The sequence below is a fragment of the Mixophyes fleayi genome, chromosome 11 (assembly GCF_038048845.1).
Source record: "Mixophyes fleayi isolate aMixFle1 chromosome 11, aMixFle1.hap1, whole genome shotgun sequence".
Classification (NCBI taxonomy): Eukaryota; Metazoa; Chordata; class Amphibia; order Anura; family Limnodynastidae; genus Mixophyes; species Mixophyes fleayi.
In genome coordinates this window covers 86049767-86057736 of record NC_134412.1, presented here as the reverse complement: position 1 = coordinate 86057736, position 7970 = coordinate 86049767, and the positions used below count along the sequence as shown (strand labels likewise).

General features: G+C 41.6%; 1 protein-coding gene across 1 annotated transcript in view; it reads left to right on the top strand.

Moving 5' to 3' along the window:
• The first annotated feature begins 1639 nt into the window (after positions 1-1639).
• DNAJC11 (DnaJ heat shock protein family (Hsp40) member C11) overlaps positions 1640-7970 on the top strand; it is a 155753-nt gene continuing 149422 nt past the window's right edge. Inside the window, exon 1 of the mRNA XM_075190089.1 lies at positions 1640-1721. The gene's annotated coding sequence lies outside the window, so the exon portion shown is untranslated. The remainder of the gene's footprint in view (positions 1722-7970) is intronic.

Here is a 7970-nt window from a genome sequence, read left to right as displayed (position 1 = left end):
GGCTGTTCAACCACCTACATGCCCTCGTCAACCTCACATACAGGCACAAATGAGCGGTGACATTTATACTCATTGATTTAAAAGGGGTCGAGCGCTCTGATCATGAATGTGTACAAGACATTTTTATCATGTTGTAGTTTATGTTTTTAAAATATGTCCCATGGGCGACGATTTACTGGATACTGGCAGCTGAAAGTAACTGTCCTCTCCAGCAGTGTTACTAAATCTTTGTAGGGAGTTTTTGGTTGGCACCATCCCAAGCACTCCGGTGATTTCCTTTATGGCGGCGTAGAGCGCTCCCCTCTTTACATCGGACAGCTGGAGCTTGAAAGGGAATTATGGAGAAAATCAATACAATGATATTATGTAGATTAGTTCATTCATGTCCTTGGCAGTTTGGCTCTTGTGTGCGTATGTATGTTAGTGAGGAAGAATGAGAAATCCCCAAGTCATTCTTTCTCAGTGAATTGTGGACACAGCAAATTCACCTTTGCTACGGAGGTAGACTTCTATGTTATTTAGGCAAAACCTTGGATACTTCCCGGTGCAAAGTTTACTTAGTCTGTATACTCCACGCTATGGAGTATACATTCTATTATGTTAGTTCATGAAACGCTACACAAAGGCTAAAGTATGATATGATAGAAATGGAAAAAAAACTTTTGTCCTTTGCTGACCAGTGCTGGGTAGGCTGGCAAGGAGGACAGAGGGGCATTTGCCTACAGGGACAATATCCTTACCACGAGTCAGGGTTGCCTGCACAGGTTGCAGCCCACTTACAGCCACGGTAGCTGGGTTCTATAACTTTGCCTGGGCTGAAACAAGGGTTTAGTTACTGAAACTGACGACCTAATGCTAGCACCCGTGGTGGCCATTTAGAGGCTCATGCTGGACGCACACACCCCATGCCGTGTGACGTTGAGTGCCAGCTGAGCTCCTGGGACACAATAGAGGAAGCTGTGTTAATAGGGACGGATCATTGAGATACATCCTAGAAATCGGGGTAGACATAACATTACGGTGGACATTGAAACAGACATCCTTCTCTCTGCTGGGCTCTGCTGACAATCAATATCTACACTCTGCTGGGCATGACAACTGGCCCACTACACTCTAGTGGGCATTATTATTGACAAATTACTGGTACTATTTTTGGATGTAACACCTGAGGATCTGTCTGTACCCAGACTGGGTGGTGTCTCTGGAGTTAGGCTGGTGATAGACTAGCAGAGGAGACCAGGCAGGAACTGGATTGCTGTAGCCAGAATGCTGGATAATGGAACCGGAATGCAGACTGCAGTGTCTGAACTGGAACAAATAGGAAAGACTGCAGACTTCTGGGAACCAGGATGGCGTTTGAAATTCCAATGTTGCACTGGCAATAGGTAAGGGCTCTAGGGTGTCCTTTTATAGTGGTTGTTGATTACTGATTGAAAACTGCGGCCAGCTGGGCAGAAGCAGCACTCTTGAGTTGCTGAGAAGGTGACTCTATCCAAGATGGCAGCTCCCAGTAACTGGTTTTGGAGGGAAACCTGGAGAGGAGGCTGCTATCCCCTGATAGGCTGAGAGGAATCAGGTGACCGAATCCAAGATGGCTGTGCCCATACCCTGATTCTAGAGGGTTCTCTGGAGTGGAGACAGACTGGGCAGCATCTTGCAAAGAGATCTGAAACCAGCAGAGCCTGAGGACCGCAGGGACAGGTTGGAAAGACAGCAGAGAGGTAAGTGACAGGACCTGAGAACCTGGTGTGTGACATTGAGTACACATGCATTTATTGCTAATTACATTGCATTGTGCTGGGTACTATTGCCGGGCGTTTTACACTTTGTTGAATTATTTCTGATAGGTTTCATCTTTAGTAGGAATTTTAAACCTTGCTGGGCATTCACCTTTAATGAACCACATGCTTACATGCACCTGCCCAATAGGAAATTGTCCCTGGGGAATTGCATTAAAGTACTAGGAACTGATTAATCCGTTGATCTTGTAACCTTATTTCAAAGTGTCATGTAAAATTGAATAAAGTTGAGCAGTAATTTATTTTATTACAGCACTAAACATAAGCAAGTTTTTTTAAAAAAAATCTAATTAAATAAACTGAAATACTCCATTGTTTTTTAATTTTTACAGAATATTTTTTATTTTTTAAAAAAATGATAGTTCACCTTCAAACATTGCTGAAAGGAAACCGCTAACATTAAAACAAGATTTTTTTTTAGCATATGCAAAATGATTAAAACCTCTCACGGATCTTTATCAAACATTTTCTGTTTGATAGGAACTATGAATCAATAATGAGCTAACCTAGATTGAAGCAATCAATTTGCAGATGACATATTAAATGATTAACTATAGTGCGTCTGCGTCTTCACTGACCCGCTTTAATCAAGTCAGGTCTAAATCAATTTGGTGGAGGTGTGTCCTATAGCTTTCCCGACATCAGAAATGTTTTTCAATGTACAACGAGGCTTCTAGTTTTGAACGCCAAACTATGCTCACTACTATCGACGTGGACTTGAATTTCTCAACCTTGCTCTTAAGCACAGCGCTTATATAACGTAAAGAAAGTTTAAATCAACATTTGTGGGCACAACATAAATTTTATAATACTAAATACACATCCTCAATTAGTGCTGCATTATTTTGTATGGTACAGTATTACTTTTGTAGCTCTGAAACATATTTTTTTAGTTCGAACTGTGTTTTCAGGATCAAACGCCATTTTTTGTGCACAAAAACAATGTTGTACCGCTGTCGTGTGTGTACTCTGCTCCACTAAGTTGATTTAATGGAACTATCCGCTTTCTAGTTTGCTATGGAAATAATCATGAACCATTTGCTTCATTGTTGAATATTGAACGTTCCCTATTGGTCATTATTAAAAAAAAAATAATTTGCATGATTATGTAGGATATATATGTAACACTAGTACCTAATGGGACCACGGCCCCTTCCCAAATTCTATGTCTAGAGACATAGAATGTGAAGTCAGAAAATAACCTGTATGTTATAACCTATAGGGGCAGCACGGTGGCTCAGTGGTTAGCACTTCTGCCTCACAGCGCTGGGGTCATGAGTTCGATTCCCGACCATGGCCTTTTTTGTGAGGAGTTTGTATGTTCTCCCCGAGTTTGCGTGGGTTTCCTCCGGGTGTTCTTGTTTCCTCCCACACTCGAAAAATATACTGGTAGGTTAATTAGCTGTTATTAAATTGCCCTTAGTCTCTCTGTCTGTGTGTGTGTTAGGGGATTTAGATTGTAAGCTCCAATGTGGCAGGGACTGATGTGAATGAGTTTTCTGTACAGCGCTGCGGAATTAGTGGCGCTATATAAATAGATGATGATGATGATGATAGGTCCATCTACACTATTGGTTTTCCTGTTATAGTGTGACCTGCCAAAATTGGCGCTGGACGCGGTTTTTGCTCTCATTCTACATACCCCCGCATTAGCAGTAACGTGCCCAAGCTATGAGAGCTGATTCTTAATTCATACTTTTTTAAAATTAATTATTTTATTCTTTTTTTTTTTCCAACATTGCAAAGATCCACACTGAATACCGTTATCATTGCGGATCTTTGCTCCAGGTATCAAGCACCTGTGAGAGGCACGCCTCCTGACAGGCGTATCTGAGAATGTGCCCACCTCTATTTGTGTCAAAATTATGTAAACACAACCCTACTGTACAATTACCCACCACTTCCCTCCCCTCCAGGAACTGATGTCAAGAATATGCAAAAAACTAGATACTGTTGTAGCCATACACATTTTTGGTATACTTACGCAGTACATAAATGCATATTTTATGTGGATAAATTCTAAATGAGGCCCGCAATCTCCCGTCTCGAAGGTTAGTCTCTTGTCAGTAACTCAGAATAAAATCACGGTAGGATCCCCTTTTTCCATTGCCAAGCACAAGTGTTTTACCCACACTGGCTACTAGTGATTGTCTGATGGGCGAAGAGGAGTCTTAGAACCCCCCTGTTTTGGTCATTTAGCAGCAAACAGCGCCAGTGAGCAGGTGCATTGTTTTGTATATTTTCCTTGTTGAATGATGGTGAATCAATTATGAAGAAATTATTTTGTTATGGGGACCCCGGTTCATTATACTAGTACCACATGGGTTGCAAAGTTGCCCCCCTAGGGGTCTCAATCTTGATCATTATCTCAACTACCCCAGGGCTGTTATTCTCTTGGGAGACACCATTTTTTTAAAGCCTCCCACATAGACCAATGGCATGGTTAGACTTTTAGCAATGACACACGGGGTCTCCCTGTATTAGTGGAAACTAACACGGGATGTCTGCCACTGGGGTTTATTGAGATTCTGGCGTAGGGGTGCTGTCTGATTTTGTTTATTTAGTCCAATTACAACTCTCTCAAAATAGTCTGACAACCTAGTTCAGACTAAGGATGCTTCAAAGTCTCTATAAATTTAGCAAATCAATTGCATCTTTTCTTTTGATTATTATTAGTCTGCCTTGCACACACTCACTTACTCGTTACCTGACAACCTGATTTCAATTGCATTGTTTATGTTGCCACTGATTAAGCAATTGCAGCGGGAAGGACAGGTGTATCTAACAAAGTGGCTACTCAGTGCGTTTTGTCTGCAACTTTTTCAAGACTTCGGAAACTTTTACATACTTGTATATATTCCAACCTTCTATTCCAACCTCCTCTTTTTTATTTAAGGACAGTATAATTTTCCTTTAAGCCAAAACATTTTAAATAGCTCTGACTTTTGCAAAAGACTCTGAACCTGGACACATAATTGCACTTTTTATATTGCGGAATTCTTTACTATTCAAGAAAATAAATGTCAAAGAATATTTTCCGAGTTTCATATGTGATCATCTATTTATAATAAGCCTGACGGTAGGCTCTGCAATATATTGCTCATGATTGTCCATTTATAGATGATGAATTTCAGTTTATTGGATATCCCCCTCATTACCGGACTCTGTCCCGCATCTCAGGACCCCTGCAATAAACGCTGAAAGACATGTGCTTCTTATAAATGGTTTTATCTACTTGGATATTAAATTACTTTTCAGCCATTGACTCGGGGGGGGGGGGGGGGGGGGTTGTGTGGTCATTTGGTACAAGAGACAATTTATGACCAAGAGAAACTGTCCTCCCTCTCATTGCTGCTTTTCAAAGTCCATTTTATAAAGAAAAGGAGTGAAAACTTTCTACTTTTATAATAATATGAGGATTTTCAACTTAAACGACAGAAATGTTGATGTTGTACTTAAAATATACCTGTCCCTTTAACACAGTGTGGTATCTTTACTAAGTGGTGTCTTGTCTTTAACAAAATTGACGTTTTAAGAACACGATGGCAAGGGCGGAGAATCGGTGGTTCGTCGGAACCGCTGCTTAGTAAATATTCCCCAGTGTGTTTGATGCAGAGAGAAACCGCAATTGCATCTCAAATTGCAGGCACAAATCGCGTCCGCCAAAAAAGCAGCAATTGCGGCCATATGCAAAACTGCGACTAACGCTAGATACATGCAGCTCAGCATTGGTAGAATATAGATTGCTCCAGGCTTACGTTACATACACTTACGCCCAGGTTTATAACCATTTGGTTTTTTTGCAAAATACACATTTGCTATTAGGCATTAGTAAAGCTTCGTTGTTGTTTTCTCCTGCATTAAAATGCAGGAGAAAACAACTTCCTGTCTCGTGTACGCGAAAAAAATAAGTTGCTTAATCACGCACACAGAAGCATCTTTACGTGTAACGAGGAAAGCACCTATCGGCATCAGCGGAGCATTCGCAAACAGCCACAGGGGCAAATGCAGGATTTGTAGAGGGGGGTTTCCACACCACGCCGCCAGTGGGCGTGACCAGCATGCATGGGGGCGTGGCTATAATTTTAGAGCGTGCTTGGCTGCTCTCCAACTCTCCCTATCCCCATAATATACTTGGGCAATGGCGCGTGCACTACTGTTAGGTGCACGCAGCTCTCTCTTTTCAAGCAGAGCTGTGTGAGGCAGGAGCAGGGTCCAGCCACCTCAATTATACAGTGCCCAGGCTTGGAGGGGGGTTTCCAGGCACTAGGAAACCCCACCCTTGGTTTGCCTATGAGCCAATCACAAGAGATTTGCTATTGCTGTGATCATCATCATCCGCTATTTGCACCTTCCCTTGACCACTCTGAAATATTGCAAATATGTGTCCCAATCTGTTCACAATTGCACAAACAGTGTTCCCTGCCTACATTAGAACGCGCCTTCCCTCCCCCACGGCCCGCCTCTCCAGGTGCAGAAGGGCGTAAGTGCCAGGATCACTTAATTCTGTAAAAGCATATATGCGTGCAGACACTTTTCTAGGCTTCCGCAGCGAAACTTTCTCGCAAGATACGCTATGCAAACTGACATAGTACTCACTGCCCCGGCCCCAGTGATAGCAGCTATTTTCAGGGCTGAAGCAACACTCATAAGATTGCAGCTTAACAATTCGCTTGGACCTAGTGACATCATTGAGGCACGAGGCACAATGTGCGTCATGCAATATCAGTAGCTGCCAGTAAATTGGTAGGTTGGACATTTTTACAATGCACAAAATGGTTGCTTCCCCTCTCCTCTCGATAGATTGAATTGATCCAGAGTGCCAACTTATGTAGTGCATCTTGTGCAAAGCCGCTCCGCGCATATGAAGAAATGCCCGATTCTGGAACCTATGTCCACTTTCGCCTTGAGAGGGGGGGGGGGGGGGGTGAGGAGGCGAGGAGCGTTCTAACATTGACCGAATACAGTAAAGACGTGTTTACGCAAATTCACTCATATTGAGTTGCAGAAACAATTATATGCGCCTGTTAGGAGTCGTATCTTTTGTAATTTACGCCAACAATTCTGGATCAGCCCCTATGTCTATGAATTAGCTCAACTATCTATGCCTATTGTATTTTGCACTACATCTCATTTCGCTCATCCTATACCCAATTTGCCTTTTGGTTTTAAACTTCAGGCATCATCCTAAAAGTCCAACCTGCTGCCTTAAATAACTCTCGTGTCGGCTTTTTATGCTGGAGCCGTTTTCACTTGCAGATGATTATTTTAGGCAAACACTCTAGACCTTTCTTGGCACATGCTCAAACTATAATCATTTCATCATTTCGTGCATATGCTTGAGAGAATTGAAAAAAAAATCCTTTCTGTAAAACAGAAAATAGCCACTAGAGCGATCTCACAGAGACCTTCAGCTGGCGGAAACGTCTCCCCTTCACCGTGCTGAATGCAGGTCAATCTGTTACATGGCATTAAACACCAGGCATATTGAAGCTCCTGCATTGAAGTGAACCTACTTAAAACCTTAATAAGTGTATGAAATCTCTTCCCTGTCTCACACGGGTATAAAATGATTACATTTATAGTTGGGATGTAGTATTTACATAAAACATTTTTTTTCCCCCTTGAACAAAAACATTAAAAATATTTATCGAGAGAGAGCTTTCGGCCGCGTGCATGATGCTGTTAAATAAATATGTGGGTGAGAGCGTTTGGAAGCCTGCTGTAGAGTTCATTAAGTTTGGCATTAAGATGCAGGAGTTGTTTGGGGCATAATATTGACGGAATGCAGGACATGTATGTGAGCTAAAAATATTTGCATTTTATACTGTCTTCAGAAAGTAACGACCGCGTGAATCACTTTGCAGAAATTTTATATTCGGAGCCTGTCGCGGAATGTTAACTAGCTTTGCGTTCATAGCTGTAAGTAATCTCAGATTGGGCTGCATCCCTTTAATTGCCACTTCAGTAATAATATTTTTCAAATTATTGTGATGTTTAATGCAAAAAGCAGCTTAGACGTTAAATAGACAATGGCAAAATGACTGTCAAATATCTGTGAATCATCATCGTGTGTTGTAAACATGAATATGTATGATACATTAAAAAGAAAAGCAAGACTCCAGATAAAAGGAAATATTCTTACATTTTATTTATAAAGTGCAAGATAGT